Source organism: Lissotriton helveticus, chromosome 1_1, assembly GCF_964261635.1.
Source record: "Lissotriton helveticus chromosome 1_1, aLisHel1.1, whole genome shotgun sequence".
Classification (NCBI taxonomy): Eukaryota; Metazoa; Chordata; class Amphibia; order Caudata; family Salamandridae; genus Lissotriton; species Lissotriton helveticus.
The window spans coordinates 258,880,274-258,899,105 of NC_136057.1; the positions used below are offsets into that span (position 1 = coordinate 258,880,274).

Genomic DNA, 18,832 nt, shown 5'->3' on the forward strand with positions numbered 1-18,832 from the left:
CTGAAAAGGAAAATTATAGGAAAGAAATTAGTTATTTGTTATGGTATTGCTGTACAGCACAATAAAAACTGTACGCTTCAAATGCAATGTCATATTCTGAACCATTCAGAAAGGTATCCAGTTTAAAACTGTTTTGCATTATAGGGTAGTTTTGGGAAGGGCTAAGACAAGGACAGGAAACTAGAGCCTTTTAAAGCCCTGATCACTGTCTTTTTGTGCCTCTGCTTTCCTGACCCCGAGAACAGGGGTAGCTAATACAGTGTCATATATAGCTAAGGGCAAGGCAGGGGTAGTATGTGCTACCCTGAGCTCTAAATGACGATCAAGCTTCTCTGGGCGTTTAGAAAACAAAGAAACATATTTTAAATGTCTCCCCTGCTTCAGCATACATCTGTGTATGGTCATTGTTTACCTGATCAATAGAATCAGCCCTTAGGGAGGAAAAGGCTTTAACCTGTGATATTTGGAGGAGGAAAGGTTCAGATGACCTTTTTGGGCTGAAAACATGTGATTCTAAGGGGAAGGCTCTTTTTAACCAGCTTCCAGCAAATGGTTGATAAAAGAAACGGCCTATTTTAGGCTTGGATCTGTCTGCAGAAATTATAAGAAAGATGGCAGACAATAAAATCAAGACATGAGAGGTTAGGAGAGTGACTGCAGCTATGCGGAACGAACATATGGTTCGAAAGAACAATTGTCAGGTGGGAGAAGTGTAAGTATTGTAGCATGAAGTGGTGGTAGGGGAAGAGATGTTGTAACTTGAAGTGTTGGTAGAAGAGGAGGTAAGGTAGCTTGAAGTGTTGATAGAAGAGGAGTGTGGTAGATTAAAGTGGTGGTAGAAGAGGTGAGGTAGCTTGGTGTGATGGTCGGAGAGGAGATGTGGAAGCTTGAAGAAGTGGTTGAAGATGAGATCAGATAACTTGTAGTGGTGGTAGGAGGGAAAGTGTGGTAACTTGACCCAACATGTAACTACGTAGCTATGCTCTAAAACTGTGTAAACTTTGTAACGATGTAACCTTCAACTTGTAATGTGGTGTATTTTGCCAGGAACAATCACTCTGAGACACGAGGTGGTGTGATATAAACGTATTACTTTATTAACGCTAAGCGGGAGAGCGCCGAGCATCCGGCGTCCTCCGATATTTTCACTTTCTGCGCGCATGCGCAAACGCTCTCAAAATGGCATCCTCGCGCGCTACGTCGTGACGTAGCACGTGAGAACTAGAGCGCAACTCTACTTATCTCCCTCTTTTTATTAACAACAGAAGCATTTGTCCTTAAGGTCCCACAGGATGCTTAGCTTCCCCTCAGTTCAAAGTCTCGGAAGCGGTTGGGCCTTACTATCACTTTGCCTGCTCGTGTGCTTCTTACCGGAGAGGAGAGGGCTTCTCCGGTGCAGTTCTCTGCAGGGCTCACCATCTTGTCTCTCAAGGTACCCAGCTCTTCTCTCCTCGGGGTCACACTCTCCCCTCCATGTTGTTCTTCCATCTCAGGCATTACTTGGTCTCCAGACTCCTGACAGCTTCCTTCCGCTCCCGGGTCCTCATCTTCTGCAGGGGTACTTCCCACATTCTTTCTTTGTCCTTGGTCTTGTTGTGTCCTCTCGTTCTCCTCCGGGGACCATTGTAGGATCTTGTTGCATTTAGACATGTGGTCTTGGGACCACACATTCCCGTAACTGAGCAGGGCTGCTCTATCGTACACTTCTTTCACTTGCAGTGGTGGACTGTATTTGCTGTCTCCTTTTTTTATTAGTACCGCTAATTTGACTCTCACCCATTCCCCTCTCTCAAGGGCTGTTTCCTTCACATTTCTCCTCTGATTGTAGTGCTCGGTATATATCCTCTGGGCCTTCTCTAGGTTGTGCTGCACCACCGCAGGGGACCACTTGCTAGTGATTATCTTTTCCCTCCAGGCTAGGTTGTCCTTGGTGAAGGGGTGTCTTCCTCTCAGGATTTGGAAAGGGCTGTACCCTGTGCTGGTGGGGGTGATATGGTAGGTCCACATCATACTTTGGACTTTTTTCTCACAATCTTTACCCATCGTGATGGATGCTTGGATGGACCCCATTATGACTCTATTGAACCGCTCCACCTGTCCATTACTCGACGGATGGTATACGGAGGTGTGTTTGATTTTGATTCCGTTCCTCTCCGCGTACTTGTACCACTTCTCCGAGGTGAATTGCGGTCCATTGTTGCTCAGAATGGTTCTTGGGATAGCTTACCTGAGGAAGACAGAAGTTAGGAACCTAAGCACTGTCTCAGCGTCCATCTCTTCCTGTATGTGCACCATTTCGAGGACGCACACATATTTAGGCGTTCCTTGGGTGTCAAGCACGAGTCACAGAATGTCTACAGACACTTCTTCCCAGGGGTTACTCGATTGGGAAAACTTCCCCAAGGCCGGGCTTAAGGGTTTCAGAGATTTGTCCGCTCTTTGGCATTGATCACATTCCCTCACGTGTCTTACCACTTGGATGTCCAGTCCTGGCCACCAGTACATTTGCTTCGCTCTCATCTTGGTTTTTACAATTCCTAATGTCCTTCGTGCAATAGCACTAACAGGTGAGGGACAAGCGTTGTTGGGGGACTACTTTATCACCTCTGTACAGAAATATTCCATTGTCACCCACCGACAGCTCCTCTCTGACTTCATAGAATTTCCGGAGCGCTTCTCGCAAACGTTTCTTCTCTGGCCATCCGTGTATTATGCACTCCTTGACCTCGTGGATGTCCTTGTCTTCTTCATACGCTTGGGTCTACTCCTGATTGCTTTTCACCCGTTCTGGGTCTTCCATCACTGCTACCATCTCCTCATTTTCTGCAAATGGGTTGGGAGCTCCTTCCATGGCTGAAGCTCTACTGAGGTAGTCTGCCACTTTGTTTCGTGTCCCCGCTATGTATTCCACATCATACCTGTATTCAAGCAATTTCAACGTCATCTTGGCAATGCGTGGTGTGGCACTTGCATGCCCACTCGAGGTGAGCACTTTGACCAGCGGTTTGAGGTCTGTCTTCAGTTGGAATATCGTGCCTGTGGGACTTGGCCCTTTCCCCAGAAATATTTTGCTTTTTACCCCTTTTAATTTAGAATGCCCCTATTGAAACAACAGTGTGTAGGCCTTGTGTAGTGGAGAAAGGCCTGTGTAGTGTAAAACTAGTGTTAAAGTACAGGTAATTCCTACCCCTAACATGGCCGCCACTGACGTCTGCTGCTGCAGCGAGGTCTACGTTGGCGCATTCTAGTAGCCAGGGGCTGGCTGGAACCCTCAGGCAATGTATCCATCTTAGCCTGCCAGCCTGCCCATAGGTAGAGTGGTGGAACCTCCTGGAAGCCTCTGGAACCTTCTGGAAGAGGTGAGGTGACACCAACTGCCATTACCAACTGTCAACTGGCACTATAAAAGGAGAGGGAGGGAAACTTTCCTGTCAGAGACTGAGGGGAGACCTGGGGAAGAACCTACGCAGGAGGATAGGCAGTGAGGGTCAGGACAGGGTCTTATGATACTGGAAGAGACAGGGCCTAGGTGTTGCCTTTCAAGTGTTGAGGTATCCTGTACCCCCCCTCTGATCTAGCCCCGCGGAAGGGAACCCCCAGGGACCACTTGAGGGGATTGGCTGAGGAGATCTAACACCAGCCACCAACTTAACCCCCTTCAAGGAAACAAGAAACCAACTGCTATTTACAAGGGTGCCAGAACATAAAGCGCCAAGAAGAGACTGAATCACCACAGGACATTTGAAGAACCACCCAGGTATTGGCGCTGTGTTGCTCCCTGTGCCCCCTGACGCCATCTGGGATCCCTCTTTCTGGTTTGCCACGGACGTGTGGTCGGTCCTGTTGGTTCTACTGAACTACATGTTCTGCCTGAGCTGCGTTTAGCTCTCCCTGACTAAACTACCTGTACTGCCAGGCGCTGAACTGAATTATTATTGGGACAGCTGTCCTGCTGCATTCCTAGCTAGAACCCTTAGAAAGCGCTAAAGACTGCCTGTGCCTATAAAGCACTGTGACCTGTGCCTGGACTGCTGTGAACCGTGCTGGTAAAGCGCTTCGAAGTAAACTGCCAAGCGCCTCTGCTGCCCCTGGTGAAGCGCTGTATCCCCGACTGCCATCCTGTCAGGAACTACCGCTAGTACCCGGTGTGCTCCCAGGCGCTAGATCGCCCCGCAGCTGTGCTACTGTGAAGCGCTGTCGAGCGCCTTGCTGACTGACCAAAGAGCGCTTACCTCAGGCGCCTTGGAATTTCCTCACGCCGGTACTGTAGCGCCAGCATCTTGACCCCCTCGCGGCGGCCCCCGGATGCCAGGAGAGGGCCGCCGAAATTACACGGGAGGAGTAGGCCACGTTAAGCCTTGAGGCCTGGAACGCACACCACGTGACGGGGGTGCCGCATCAAGAGCTGCGCCCCTGCCTAGCCCGCTCCTGATTGACTTCCTGCCCTGAGCCCTCCGTGCGAGGACCCGCACCCGGGAAGGAGGGGAAACCTAGAATCACTGCGGAGGAGAGGAGCCTCCTCCGACTCGCCCCCACGGGTTTCCTGCTGCCTCGCTCGACGGCGCAGGTGCTAACAGCTCCTTCCTGCACCACACCCAGTCGAGCGAGGCCCCCGAGGAATGCGCAAGGGCCCAAAAGGGCTGAACAATAAGGTAACTCCCTAGGGGAGGCGGGCGGAAGGCCGGAAGAGGCCCCGAGTTCACCCCACCCCTGGGAAAGTTGTGACTGGGTCCCGTTGGCCCCCCTCCCAAGAGCCTCGAGTGTGGCGAGGCCTTACCGGAGCCTAGACCACTGGGGGCCCGGATTTATAAAAGTTAACCCCTGACTAAGGGAGGAGATATTAATAAGAGGACCAGTTGGAAGGAAATGTTGGTCATTGCCAAAGAATGTGTTGGTTACATATTTTAGGGAATGCTTGTGCTAGCCTAATGGAAGGTTCTGTTCTGGCATACTAAGATGGGGCCTGAGTTCTAATGACCTGTACATACCTAATTGAATGCCGGTTACTGTAGCCTTATACATGGTTTGTTTTTGACTAAATGAAATGATCAGTTTTAGCCTGGTGCATGGGTTATCCCAGCTAACTGAGGTGCTCACCTGTGCTAGTGGCCCCACTAATTAGTAGCTTATGCAGGTGTAGGCCTACAGGTAATGTACATTGGCCCCATTCAATGTTTAGAAGCCCCCCCCTTTTGGTGGAAGGGAGGGGAAAGAAAGTGCCTACAGGCCTACTGGGCCTTTGAACTGTGCCAGGAGTCTATTTTTAGCCCTGCTGAACTGCCTATCGAGACCCTTTATATTAGAAAGGCCATGGGGGCAGATATCATATACTCAGTAGCCCCAGGATATGTGTGAAGTGCTCAGGCCAAGTGCATACATTCAATGTAATGCAGATTTTCTACAAATGTATGGGTCTCCTTGTCTGCTGAGTACTGGAATGGGAGTAATCCTCTAATGAAAAATTGATTCCTAATTGAGGAACTGGTTATTGTTATCTAAAGGAAATGGGGGGGGGGGCCCTACCTAGTGAATTGGGGTCCAAGTTCTAATGGGATGTTTACCCAGTGAGGTGTTTACCTAAAAGGATGCCCGTTATTGCTATATATAATGCCCATGCTTGATTTCTAGGGTAATGTTGATTCCTGATTAGGGAAGGGTTGCTCCTATTTCCCTGAAGTGTTTACTCCTGATTAAGGAGAGGTTTACCTTGGTTAACTAACTGTTCTACGTAAGGAAATGTTTAGACTTGCATAGGAGGATGTTGGCTAAGTGCCTACAGGGGTAAGATGAAATATTCTTCTTGATTGAGGTGAGGTTGACCCTGCACAAGGGGATGGCTGAAGGGTTTACTTCAGTTACTGAGCTGTTTACTCCAGCCTCATGAAATGTTTTACTCCTGCTTCACAGAAGGTGGTATATCAATCTAGGCTACGGCTAAGGGAATGTGTTACATTTACTGAAAGATTGTATATGCCTAATCCAAGTCTTTTAAGCGCAGGCTTGCCTGTTAAAATGGTTAAACCTACCCACGAGGTTGTTTATTCCTAATGAAATGTTTACCTCCACGTAGTGCTATATTTATTAGAAGCCTACAGTGATTTATTTACATGTTGCTGTTCTGAAGCGCTCACCCTTGCTTGGTGAGAGGTGGGTAAAAAGCCCACAGGGCTAATAAGATGACCTATCATTTTGATTGTCTCTTTAATGTATTTGATGCAGGTGCTGACCAGGGGCAAGGCATAGGTCAGGCCTGTGTTTTACTAAAAATGTATTTATCCAATATTTAATATTTATGGAATATCTTATATTTATTCAACTGAAGTTTAATGCCAAGTGTTGACACACAGGTATCTAAAAACAGAGCTATGAAGCTAAATTTATGATGAATTCCTAATACTCTGATCCTGCTCTATCTTAATAAAGTTGACTTGAGTTTTTACACAAACTCTCTGGAGTGGTGTCACTAATTGCGTGCCCATGTTTCTGTCTCAGTGGTTGCGTGTGCTGAATGGTCGCTTAACACATATGCTTTCGGATGCCTACCCGCTCGTGCCATGCTCCCTCGGGGAGCTGGTGACCCCAGTTCCAACAGTGCCCCATAGGAATTGGCGGAACTTCCCATACCACTGCCAGTATCTCCTTCTCGATCACACTAAATTTCTGTTCCGTGGGCGATAGCGATCTCGAGGCAAAACTGAGGGTCTCCATCATTCCATCTTTCCTCTCCTGCATGAGGACTGCTCCCAGTCCTTTCTCGCTGGCATCCGTCGTTAATATCGACTGTCCAAGGGGGTCGTATCCCTGTAGTGGTACGGCTTGACTAATGTCATTCTTTAAGGCTTCAAATTCTTTTCGTGTCTCTTCTGTCCACATGAACACCGTTTTGTCCCTTATCATCTGCCTCAGGTGGTGCGTCTTGGTGGCAAAATGTTGCACAAATTTACTATAATATTCGGCCATCCCTAGGAAGGATCTCACCTCTTCTTTGTTGGTTGAGGCCATAGCATCGCAGATTGCTTTCACATTTGCTCGTTTAGGCGTGATGCCGTGGCCTCCTATCTCATGTCCTAAGTATTTGACCGACGTCATTCCTAGTCAACACTTTTCCCATTCTGCTGTCAGCACCTTGTCTAGCTTCTTATCATGGTCCTTCTGGTCTGTCCCCATCACCAGTATATCGTCCTGGAAGTACTGGATACCCTCGATGTCCTTGAAGAGACAGTGCATTAGTTTCTGGAACACCGCGGATTCCGAAGCAAGGCCAAAGGGCATTCTGCGGAATTGATAGCATCCGAAGGGTGTTATGAAGGATGTCAGTTTCCGGCTTGTAGGATGTAGATCTATCTGGTGATAGGCGGAAGTGAGTTCAATGGTGGCGAACCACTTTACCCCCTTCGTCTTGGCCAGCATTTCTTCTATGCAAGGCAATGGGAATTTTTCCACGATTAGGCACTTGTTCAGTTCTCAAAGGTCTACACAGAGACGGGCCTTGCCCTTAGGTTTCATCGCTACCACCAAGGGTGCCAGCCACTCCGAGCTGTCTATTGGTTCGATTATTCCATTTTCTTCTAATCTGCGCAGGTCCTGCTGTACTGCTTCCCTTACGGCTAGAGGCATGTTCCTGACCTTGTAGTTTACAGGCTTGGAGTTATCTTTGAGTACAATCTTATGTGAGAACTTCTCCAGCTTGCCGACCTTCCCGACAAACACTTTCGGGAAGTCGCTCTCTGAGGCTGTCATCAGCACTTGCGTGTCCCCCCCTGGGTCTAATTTTATCCCCAGGTCACCATGGTCCATCCATCCTAAGACTAATGGGCCCTTCTCAGCTACATACAATTTGCACTCCGCACTCCTTCCTCTGAATTTGAAGTTTAGAGTCCTGTATCCGACCATAGGAATGGGTTCGCCTGTCACCGGTCGTATATCAGGTGGTTCTAATCTTGGTCCCAAGCTGGGCCCTTCATTCCACACTGCTCTTTGGACGATGGTGTATGGAGATCCCGAGTCTACTATGATCCTGATTTTCACTCCTCCTATCACCATGTCGCATTGCGGTTTGCGGGAACGCTTACAGTCAATGCCCAGCACTTGTTCATCCACGCATAATACATTGTCTTCCTCGTCCAGTTCTTCTTCTTCCTCCTGTTGATTCTGTGTCACGTACTTCACTATGGGTCTCTTCATTTTTCGGCGACATACCTTTTCGTAGTGACCTACTATGCCGCAGAACATGCATTTTGCTCTGAACGCTGGACAACGTTTGTCCTGGGCTGCATGGGCCTGGCTTCCGCACCTGTAGCATGTGGTCTTGTTTTCTTTGTTCTGCTTCCATGGTTGTCCTGGTTTCCCCATCCACTCATTTGGCCCTTTTCTTTCCGTCAACATGCCTTTACTCCTTACCGGTGGCTCTGCATCATCTACCTTGTTCACCATGGTCCTCTGGATAGATTCCCTTTTAGCCGCGTTGGCACACCGTTTTGACAAGTCTGCCTTTTTTACCATGGCTATTACTTCCTTAAGCGACGCTTCTCCGTTTACCCACAATTTGTCTTGTACTGTCTTGTTGGTGGTGTGCATGACTATTTGATCTTTTATGAATTTGTCGTGCAGGGCCCCATATTTGCATGTTACCACCAACTTCCTCAATGCTGCGACGTAGTCATCTATGGATTCGCCGGCTTCTTGTTTCCTCTGCTGGAAATTGCAACGGTCGAAAGAAACGCACACCGCGGGACGCTAGTGGTTGTCGAGATCTTCTAAAGCGTGCTTAAATACATCATCATCTGCATTTGGTCTGGGTGTGGGCACCAGGTTCTGAAAGACCCTTATACCTTCCGGGCCTAGGTTGTGCAGGAGTATCCTTCTCTTCCTCGCACTGGGGAAGGCCTCCCCATTTTCATCTTCTAGGGCTTCAATATAGTTCTTGAAGTACTCTCTCCAGTCCTCCCACTTCATTTGAGGTTCTCCAGGCTTCGGCAAAAACGGGATTGGCGTCGTGAGTGACGACGCCTGCGCGCTCATTGTGCGCGTTTTTGTGGTTCCGCCCCTGGACCTCTCAGGCTGCCTGGCACGTTCGCCCTCTCGCCTTGCGCTTGGTTTGGTAGGGGCTCTTCTGCTCCCCCTTCTCTGCGTCCTGCTTGCTCTGCCATGGCCTCTGTGGGTTGTCGTTATTTTTTCTCCGTACCTTCTTGCTGCTTTATGCCACTGCTTCTGGTACCTAGACGTGTGGTTGGTGGTCTCCCTCTTTCTGCGTGCTTCTGCCACGCTCCCACGCTGTTCTGTGTAGCTGTGGTGGTTGCCCTCCGTCCTGCAGCTCCTCGTGGTGGGCCTCTGACTGGGGCTATGCCTTCCTGTGCTGTTGCTGGGTTCTGCTGGTCTCCCTTGCCACTCGTTTTGTGTGAGCAGGCCTCCCAGCCCTCATCGCCACTGTAATGTGGTGTGTTTTGCCAGGAACAATCCCTCTGAGACACGAGGTGGTGTGATATAAACTAATTACTTTATTAACGCTAAGCGGGAGAGCGCCGAGCGCCTGGCGTCCTCCGATATTTTCACTTTCTGCGCGCATGCGCAGACGCCCTCAAAAGGGCATCCTCGCATGCTACGTTGTAACGTAGCACGCGAGAACTAGAGCGCAACTCTACACAACTATGGTCTGATACTCATATAAAGTGCACTGATACCCCTTGGCAGGGTATGCTCAGACGTGAGTCCCTTGCGCACTTTGCCACTGGAGTCAAGCAAGCCCGGCTGAAGATGGCTGTAATGCCAGAAACCGGTCCTGGGAAGCTTGATTCCGGTCCAGAATAGACATGGCTTGGCAGTTCGGGCTGGACTGTTCCCATGAGGCACAGGGTCAGAAAGATATGCATATGGCCATGTCTGAAATGGGGTGGCGGAGTGAGCTAAAGAACGGTTATGGATTAAACCCAGATCAGTTGACTGGGGGTGAGTGTTTGTATTGTCAACGCTCCGTCCATCACCACCTTTGGTTTTTCTTTGTTCGCCCTAAGTTGGCAGGGTATGCTCAGACGTGAGTCCCTTGCTCACTTTGCCACTGGAGTCAAGCAAGCCCGGCTGAAGACGGCTGTAATGCCAGAAACCGGTCCTGGGAAGCTTGATTCCGGTCCAGGAAAGACATGGCTTGGCAGTTCGGGCTGGACTGTTCCCATGAGGCACAGGGTCAGACTGATTTGCATATGGCCATGTCTGAACTGGGGTGGCAGAGTGGGTTAAAGAACGGTGATGGATTAAACCCAGATCAGTTGACTGGGGGTGAGTGTTTGTATTGTCAACGCTCCGTCCATCACCACCTTTGGTTTTTCTTTGTTCACCCCTTGGCCTAGCCAGCTCTATATAAAACCTTTCAAATAAATAAATTGAAGTGGTGGTAGAAGAAGTAAGGTAGCTTAAAGTGATGGCAGGAAAGGAGATCTGGTTATTGAAGTGGTGGTAGAAGATGAGGTAAGATAACTTGAAGTGGTGGTAGAAGAGGAGGTGTGCTGGCTTGAAGTTTGGGATTCGTGGGGATAGAATAGTTACAAGACAATGATGTTTGTACATGGCAAGCATGGCTGCAGAGGATGAGAGTGGTATCTTAGGGGCCAGTCTGGCAAGTGGTATTTGAAAGAGTTGTGTGATTTCTGATGATTGTTTGATTGTGCCTGAAGCAGGGCATCTGAGTCCTTGGTTTATGGGTGCTCCCTGTCAGTTGAGGGATTAGAAACACCGCAAACCCTTTAATCTCCTTGGTCCTCCTTGCGCATTACTGTGTAATTTGGGGGGGGAGACATATATATATATTTTTTTAAAGCATTTGCCCACCAGCTCTGGCGCTGAAGGGGACGGTTGTTAGAAGGAAGTGCACTGATAAACTGTCATCATTCACTGTGAGGGGAGACAGTGGCTGAAGAGGGATAACCCAATGTAAAGACATTACAGGGCAGGCTGTGCTGGTGCCACTTTGAAGTGACATATTAGGAATATGGATCATGCTCAATATTTATTAAGTGATGATAATCTTGCGGTCTTCTTACCATGTAGACCCAGACTCTCAGACTCTGACGGAGGATAGGTTGCTGAGCCTTCAAAATAAGAAAAGAGCGAGTAATCAATACTAATCTATAATGGTCATGCACCAGAATGAAGATATGATGAACAGCATTGGGTTCTTGTACTAGGACGACCAACATTAACGCAACATGAATAAGAATATAGAGGCGCCCTGATAGACGTGGTCTATCAGATAGAGGAGCTGAGTTTGGACCTGGAGAGCCAGGCCTGAATCCAGCCCTTAGAACAACATCCTGTGTTTTTTTGGGCAATCTCCCAGTGGCCCCATTCCCTAAAAAGTCTGTAACTAGTCGGATTGCCTTGTAAAGCGCTTTTATTTCCTGGGGGCAAGAGTGTGCTTTGAAAAACAGCAGAAACCAGCTTGGGTGCATTAGCATCCCTAATGAACAAGCAAGCCAGTGGAGCAGCCAGAGGCGAGCAGCTTGCGCCTGCATTAGATTAGCCTCCAGCAAAAAAGTAAACATTGGCAAATTCACACTGAAATGCACTTCTTTCTAGTCGAATGAGTAATATGCACAGGCAATCACAGAGAGCACCTCCAGGGGCCCAACTGTGCTGAGCCTGTATGTGCATCATGTTGTGTGCTGTAGTAGGTGGGAGCTAAAAGAGAATGACAATTGAAGAGGCCAATGGCTGGAGAGAGCTGACAAAAGCCCACATGTGAATGTATAATATATGATAGTTTTTCCTTAAATCCCCAGCATAACAAAAGGCAAGACCCAAAAATGAAACAAGGCTTAATGGGTGGGAGTTAGTTGCACTAAAACTCGGACAGGCAGATGCGCTGCTGATTAATCCTGAGCACGCTAGCACGCTGTCAACTGCAGAAAGCCAATTCATTTTTAAAATCGTCGTATGTACTGATGTTAAATGATTAATATTTGCACAGTATAATTTTAAATTGTTGACACTGTAGTATAATTGTACCTTTGTGTGGGAAAGACACCGCTCATCTCCCCGTTCCACCGCAGCTTGTGCTGTTTGTTGTGGAGGGAGTGGACCAGCGCGGGACAGAGGGAGTCTAGCACCCTCACTTCCGGGGGCCATCTTAGAGAGGTGACGGTCTAGTGGTTTCACTAGGACCGTCAGGAGCCTCCTACTTAAAGCTCACATGGGGCTGACGCGCAGCGGACGCGCACAGCGGGCGCACCGATGGCGCGCCGGAGGTGCGCCAGAGGTAAGCCCGTCTGTGCCCGTCCGTGCCGCGGCCGGGACTAGGGACACTGCCCTTAGCCATTCCCATCAGGATTTACACATTTCCAGGGACATGCTATACTCACTGCAGGCCCAGGATAGCTGCTGTCAAAATACTCTACGAGTAGACACCTGGAGGGGACCTATATGTTGTAAACACTGTAAAGCTGAGCTGAGCCCGCAGATACATGCTATTACACCTAACGGCTCAAAAATTTTCCAGGGTGGACTCATTAACGCTAGGTCAATGGTTAAAAATGGAGCGCATATACACGACCTAATTACTGAGAATGATCTGGATTGCTTGTTAGTTACAGAGACATGGCTTAAAGCCTGGTCTACCCCTGATGTTGTCTTAGCACTACCGCAAGGGTATCACATCCAGCGATTGGATAGACAGATACAACGTGGGGGGGGGCTTGCCATCATCCATCGCGACTCGATCAAATGCACTACATTTGATCTTCCAGATATCCAGGAGGCAGAAAGTCTAGGTTTTAATCTTCATATACACAACACCACGACTTTCACTCTGTCAGGAGCACTGATATACCGACCTCCTGGTCACCAGAAGAAAAACTTCCTAGATAGTTTAGCTGAGGTGATTAGCAACCTCGCCCTCAAATTTGCCAATTTTACTGTTTTAGGCGATCTAAATCTCCACCTTGATTCTGACTCCGACACAAATGCGTCCTGTTTTAAAGATCTTATAGATATATTAGGGCTGACCCTATTGACACGGGCCCCTACGCACAGGGCAGGACACTTATTGGACTGCGTATGCTCGAACCTAACATCTCTAAAGGTTAAACCGCCCCGCCCCCTAACCTGGACCGACCACATGTTCATCCTATTTGACCTCTTAGTGGAAGGAAAGGGGATCAAAAAGGGCTTCCCTAAGGTAAACACCAGTATGAAACATGACTGGAAGAAAATAAGTAAGGACCCGGATTTGCAGCAGAGAGCTGTGGCACTTAAACCCATTCGGACGGGCATCACGGAGGTAGATAATAAAAATTTTAATCACTGGCTTGAGGAAATATGTGGTCCCCCTAAGGCCACAAACCCCAGCAAACCACTCCATAATAAAAAATCGGCACCCTGGTTCTCACTCTCCTTGAAGGAGAAACACGTAGAAGTTCGAAAATTGGAGAGAACATGGCGCCGCTTATATAAGCAAGAAGACCTCAGCTATTATAAAGAATCTAGGAGGCAGTACCATGCTCAGATTAAAACTGCTAAAAAAGAATACTACCTAAAAGCAATTGATTCTTCTAATGACAAACAGAAAGAGATTTTTAAAGTGGTCAACGATTTTATGAAACCAAGGTTCCTCCTATCAGAGATTCCGCCCTCCCTTACTTTATGCAACTCGATTGCGGATTTCTTTGAGCAGAAAATACTAAACCTTACCAAAGGCTTCTCTGAACAGCCCGCTGTCATGGCAGCAGAGGACCTTGAAATTGCCCCTGGAGTAGTACAATTCAGTGATTTCCTGCCTATTAGTTTAGAAGACTCACGTCAATTGATCCTGTCCACTAAATCTGGTTCTCCCTTTGACCCCTGCCCCCCTATGATGCTACATGCCCTAGTAGATACAGTCAACCCCATCATAAATAACATTATAAATTCATCTCTATCCTCTGCTGAGATTCCCTCGGAATGGAAATTGGCGGCAGTAAAACCCCTGCAAAAAAAACCTCTGCCAGACCCATCAACACTCTCCAACCTCCGCCCAATTTCCCTGCTCCCGATGCTTTTTAAAATGACTGAAAGGGTGGCGAATAAACAGCTGACTAAATTCCTGGAGGACGAGGATATCCTGCACCCTAATCAATCTGGGTTCCGGGCCTCACACTCAACGGAATCCGCCCTTCTGTACACCGTGGAGACACTGAAGACCGCCATGGATCAAGGGAAGAAGGCCGTCCTTATCCTACTTGATCTATCGGCGGCCTTCGATACGGTGTCCCACTCAATACTAATCAGGCGATTGAGGGCAGCTAGGATTGGGGGCACCGTGTTGGACTGGCTGAGGAATTTCCTCGACCATCGTAGACAGGTCACGGTGTTAGGAGATTACCGCTCTGAGGAAAACGTCACACAAACAGGGGTACCGCAGGGCTCCAGTTTAAGCCCGGTACTGTTTAACGTATACATGATCCCCTTGATTGAGCTGATTTCGTCTTTTAACATCAGTACTATATCATACGCTGACGATACTCAGCTCATTCTAGTGCTAGACAGGGAAAAGGGAAAAGCAGAGGAAAATCTAAAAGCCTGCCTTACCGCAATTTTCATTTGGATGCGGGACAATCATCTAAAATGTAATGCCGGGAAGACCGAAATCATACCCTTCGGCCCCCAAAACCCCTTTTCCCCTAGCCTATGGTGGCCACTGGGGGTGGAGTCCCCTCCGGATAGCATCACCACGGCCCTTAACCTAGGGATCAGGTTTGACAGTGCCCTATCTTTCAAACAGCAAGCAGGGGCAGTGGCAGGGCCCTTTTTTAATATCATCAGAGGGCTTAGAAAGTTTTTTGATTTTCTCCCTCTGACAGCCAGGAAGACGGTGACAGTAGCACTTGTAACATCTCGCTTGGACTACTGCAACAGCTTATATGCAGGATTAAATCGATCCGTCCTGCATAGGTTGCAGGTTGTCCAAAATGCTGCTGCCCGTCTGGTCCTAAAATGGCCGAGGAGGTCATCTGCCTCGGCCGCTCTCAAGGCCCTACACTGGCTACCCATTCACAAACGCATACTGTTTAAAATCTTAGTGATTACCTTCAGGGCATATCACCAAAAAGGACCCAAATATTTCCTTCCCTGGTTTAAACAGTATGCACCAACACGCTCCCTAAGATCAGCCAACATGAATTTGTTGCAGACGCCCAAATTTAAACTCTCAACTAGAGGAGGGAAATCTCTCGCAACACTGGGCGCAAAAGCTTGGAATAGACTCCCTCCCAACTTGCGCTTGATCTCTGTTGAGAAGAATTTCCGTAAGGCTCTGAAAACTTGGATTTTCAACCTTTCAGACTCGGCAAGTATGACTCTGGTTTAGACACAGCGTTCTGTTTAGAGGAGATGGATGTGTGAGCTGACTTTTCCGGCCTTCCACCTAGGCTACGGGCTACAAGCGCCAAGATGCTCCCTGGAGTGACAGTCGCGCTATAAAAGTGTATACTTACATTACATTACATTACGGTGTGGGAATTGAATGACCATATAACGGTAGTGCATTTGAAACTGTACCTATGGGTGATGGGGCACTCAGTGAGTGCGAATACTAATGTGGCATTGTCGTAAAGGGCTCCCTGAAGCATATACAATCTGTGCACATATGCAACCGAGACAGCCCTTCAAAAAGCTGCAAATCAACCCACCACGGTGGCAATCCCTGCGGCCCTTCCATATGGATTGCGCACCCGCCATCATGCTCTCACAGTGTCCACCACCTCTTGGAATGCAAGAACTTCTCATATTATGCACTTTATAATACTATTTTAAAAGTTGTTTCAGATAGCAAAGTTTTTCGGGCACAGGAACGCCTTGCTTCAGTCAACACGGACTATTTGCCAATCACACCACTTGAACAGTACAGTATTTCAACACACTTTGGGTGTCTGAAGAAAGGGCAACTTTCAGGAAGGTAAGCTGTTGGATTTGGCTCCAGTCCAGAGGGAAAGGCGTTTTGTTTGGTTCCGCTGCTGATAAAGCAACAGAGAAGTCGTCAGTAAAACTAAACAAATATAATGTGTTGCAACCGTTTGGACCCTTTATTTAACCCACCAGGATCATTTTTAAAGGGAACGTGTTCATATTGTATTGGCTAAAGGCATTATTGCTTATTAGAATATAGTGCTATATGCATCATGCCCATCTGACTGAAATGTCATTTCTCATATATATAGGTTGGAGGTTGAAAAGTGAACATGTCAATGTACTGCAGTACAGCACACATATCCCCTACTACCCTCTTGATCTGGCTAGTCTTTTTTAGCTTCACATCCCTTTTATTTCCACATGAAAGCATTCTGTGTAGTTAAAAAGAGTTTGGGTTAACGAGCAGCTGACCGCCATGATACAGCCAATGCAGGGGGACCATTGTGGCGTCTTGGAAGTATTACTGCTCAGACATCCAGGAGTGTTGCTTGTGTATAAGGGGTCACATTGGCAGTCCAGAAATATGGAGGTACACCCAGTCTGCAGATGTGTCTGGCTAGTGAGAAAGCACAGAGGGCCAGTAGTGCTTGTTGTTCCATCCTGTAGCGGCTGCAGTAAGGTGGTCTGCTTCAGATCTTCGGATCCTGGGTTTTGTAAGAGATGGTTCCTAACATTTGGAAGGAACTGACTTTCATCCAAAGGGGTTACAGCTATAAAAAAGATTCAGAATGAGACCGTCTGTAGGAGACAAGTAACTCATCACTTAGAGGGGCTATGCAAGGAAATATGAACTGGGAGTAGCGGTGTGAACAGTGATCACTCATTCATTGTTGTCCAGTGGAGGGTCTGTCATCCAGACATGATTAGGTCATCGGGGGAAAGGGGATATGAGCCAGAATAGCTAATTTGGGACATTCTAGAATATGGACAATTTAAAGTACAAAATAAATATAGACACAATGGAAGCTATATTAAGTCTTGACTTGTGCAGCCAGACAGAGGTCCAATTTTTACTTTTAGAGAGCAGATGCAATAAAAGGATACCTTCAACAATTCCATAGAGGGGGGCACAAGCCTGTACCCACACATGTACAAATTGTCACAGAAAAGAAGGTGACCAGAGAATAGAACAAAGTTTTTTGGGCAAAAGCTGTTGTTTTCTGTCAATATTACAATAGCAGAAATTCCATTGACACCATTACTGGTTCACCATAATAATTTATACATTTCACAGTATATGGTGTTGTAAATTGTCGACGGCGTTTCGATCCCATTTAAAGAATTATAGGGATCATCATCAGGACTGAGTATTGCCTAAATAATACCAGCCATGATAGCCTAAAGGAGAAGGAGAAAATCGAAAAATCATACAAGAGTAGCGCACATTGAAAATAACTTACAGGTGACTTATTTATGGCGACACGAAACAGTGACCATGCCTAATGCCTTAAGGGCCTATACATACAATCCTGAACATAAAAGAATAGAGCCTTAATAAAGGAATAGAGGGGCATATTACCGAGCAATAGCGATAATTATCGCTATTGCTTGGTTAGAGACAAAAATTTACCGCTGAGCTGCGGCGATTTTTATCGCAGATAAACCTTGGTATTACCAAGGTTTATCGCAAATGCGATAAAAAACGGCCGCAATGCATGAATATCGCTGAAAAGTCAGCGATATTCATGCATTACCGAGCTAATGCTCTTAGCCATGTTATCCACCTCCCATTGGATAACATGGCTAAGAACTGCTAAGGGCAGGTGTTAGCTTTTGGAGATATTCGCGCTTAGCGCGAATATCTCCAAAAGTTGGTAATAGGAGATAGCGATGTTAGCGACTGTTTCCAGTCGCTAACATCTTGGCACGCCCACTTTGCATGTCATTAGTGATAAATATCACTGACATGCAAAGTGGGGCCCAAGCTGGTCGCTATCTCCTACTAGCTGTCGCTAACTGGTGTTAGCGACAGCTAGGTAATAGGGAGATAATTTTATCTCCACTTTCTTGGCTTTTAAAGCCAAAAAAGCGGAGATAAACCCCCTTGATAATATGCCCCAGAGTCATATACTCACAGATAGAGCAAAAGAGTGTAGTGACTGGGAAGGTAATCACTAATTCCATGTGAACAAGGTGGTGCCTATACCAAAACAGTGAAAAATCGGCGATAAACGGCGCAAAGATTGTGAACCAGGTGGTGGTTAAAACCAAGATTCGTGCCTAGCGTGTCACAACGGCGTTATACTAATTTCGTAAAAACTAAGCGCCCCGTGTAGACATGCTTCTACTTAGATACCAAAGCCGTGCTTACCGCAATGGGCGGACGGGCTCCTTCCTCAAGTGACCGAGCCTTCTGCCGGCGCATCCCGATTAAGTTTGACGAACACGGGGTAAGCTTACATCTAGCATCACCTTCGATCACATTGCATGCCTTTTTACAGCCTTCCCAATATTGTGCTCCTTGCCTTGTCTAGGAGATCTATCCCAATTCGGAAACCTGATACCTATCACAAAACGGAACACATCCCTCGTTGTTTCCACCCTGGTAAGATACTTAACTACCATATTATTGTTTATTTCTTACCAAAACCATCTACTCCCCCACTAATGTAATGCTCTCGTCACCCTCAGAAATAAATTCGCCGTATTCTACCTGGCCGGTATCAACTGTGTCCCGTCCGCCCATTGCGGTAAGCACGGCTTTGGTATCTAAGTAGAAGCATGTCTACACGGGGCACTTAGTTTTTATGAAATTAGTATAACGCCGTTGTGACACGATAGGCACGAATCTTGGTTTTAACCACCAACTGGTTCACAATCTTTGCGCCGCTTATCGCCGATTTTTCACTGTTTTGGTATAGGCACCACCTTGTTCACATGGAATTAGTGATTACCTTCC

General features: G+C 47.4%; 1 protein-coding gene across 1 annotated transcript in view; it reads right to left on the minus strand.

Annotated features, from left to right (window-relative positions):
• Positions 1-18,832, minus strand: part of LOC144769175 (snaclec bitiscetin subunit alpha-like) — a 265,480-nt gene that overhangs the window by 205,046 nt on the left and 41,602 nt on the right. The gene's annotated exons all lie outside the window — the stretch shown is intronic.